The sequence below is a fragment of the Myotis davidii genome, unplaced genomic scaffold (assembly GCF_000327345.1).
Source record: "Myotis davidii unplaced genomic scaffold, ASM32734v1 scaffold427, whole genome shotgun sequence".
Classification (NCBI taxonomy): Eukaryota; Metazoa; Chordata; class Mammalia; order Chiroptera; family Vespertilionidae; genus Myotis; species Myotis davidii.
This window is the reverse complement of record NW_006298051.1, coordinates 144193-145882: the sequence shown is the minus strand read 5'-3', so window position 1 is coordinate 145882 and position 1690 is coordinate 144193. Positions and strand designations below refer to the sequence as shown.

Genomic DNA, 1690 nt, shown 5'->3' with positions numbered 1-1690 from the left:
TCCGCTGCCCTCGCCTCTCGCACTCCCTCAAGTCCATCCTGCCCAGCTGGGCCTCGGGGAAGCCAGGCAGCAACTGGGACAGGAGGACGGGAGGTGGCACCAGGCGGCACGGGCTCCAGGGTGTGGGGCTGAGCCTGGAGGGACCCGCCTGCCCCAGGGACACGGCGAGAGGGAGGAACGGGGCCTCTACTCAGACAACAGGGAAGCAGCGGGGCCTGGAGCGCGGGCACCTGCCCCTCAGGCCGGAGCAGCCTAGAAGGCTGCCAGGAGGCGCCGTCCAGGGAACACCCACAGATGTTCCTCACTCCTGTGGGTCTCCCAGCCGCGTACCAGCAGCCCAGGCACCCTGCCCAGGACAAGAGGCCCTGACCACAGTCCGGGCGAAGAGGTTGGGGGGGCAGGCTCAGCCCTGCATCCCTCAGGGCCAGCCCCCCTCCTGGCCTCCCCTGCCGCCCGCAGGACCAGATCTCCCGTGCCTGCTGCGTGGAGGGAACATGTGAACTCCAGCGTCTGCCTCCAGCCCAGCCTCTCGGACACCCCATCCGGCCCTGCCCACCCCCAAAGCGGCACTGCGGGCAGTCGGGGACCTGCCTGGCCCTCCAGCCGGGCCCCGCCGCCATGCCCTGGGCTGCTGAAGCCTCGGAGTGCGCTGGCGGCCGCGGGCCAGTCTGAGGGCAGTTTACGGACCCGCTGAGCCCGGCTCTGCGGACCGTCCGTGGCCCTCTGACTGCCCTCAGCTGACAGACGTGACGGAGGACTCTGGCAGCCCAGACATGCCACACACGCGGGAGCAGTGACATCACTGCCGGCACTGGGCTGGGTCCCCGGGGAGCCCTCTGGCCCTGTGGTGTCTGCAGAGCCAGGGAACAAATGGCCGTGCCCCGGGGAGCCCATCGTGAGGCTGTGGGGGGCCCGTAGGTCTCTATCAACCGTCACCCATCACACCAGCTCCCGCCCAGAAGCCCACAGCCAAGGTGGAACCAGCTGCCCCGACAGAAACCACCCAAACGAGCCTGTGCCGAAGCCCCGGGGTTCAGGGACCGAGCGCCCAGGCTCCTGCCAGAGCCCCGCGGTTAGCAAGTCCTGCCCCCTCCACACGCCACAGGCCTCACCCCAGGGAGTGCACCCCCTATCCCAGGGCCGGTCCCCTCTCCCTCACAAGCCCAAGCAGGTCCCATGGCAGGGCTTCCCCTAAGCCCAACCCCGCCCAGCCCCACTCTGCATGCTAGTCTCATGACATCCAGTGCCACCCGTGGCCTGGCCCGGGGACCTCGTGGGGACAGAGCCTGTCCCGGCTGGCAGAGTGGCACAGCCAGGAGGCAGAGGAGCTTGCAGCTCGGGGCTCTGTGTGCCCTCTGGCAGGAGAGGGCAGGGAATGCCGCCCTGGGGACTGGAGGGCCCGCAGCCCACCCCACCCCCACCCCATCCCTGGCTCCCAGATCCCAGGAGCTCCCTGAGGGGAGGCTGGCCTCATTGGGGCCAGACCTGAGCTTCGGGGAGGGGGCAGGGTGCCCCCACTTCCCTTGGGCTGCTGTCCTCTCTGCTGACCCTGCAGCTCACTGGGCTTGGAGGGGTGGGGGAGGGAAGGGGACAGCACCTGCCACCTCCACAGGGGACCCCAGGGCCCAGGGGGAGAACCCTGGACCTGAGCCTGCATCTGGATGAACCCCAGAGCTGCCGGTGGGGCCCC

General features: G+C 69.9%; 1 protein-coding gene across 1 annotated transcript in view; it reads right to left on the bottom strand.

Moving 5' to 3' along the window:
* Positions 1–1690, bottom strand: part of MEGF6 (multiple EGF like domains 6) — a 121836-nt gene that overhangs the window by 28123 nt on the left and 92023 nt on the right. The window lies entirely within an intron of this gene.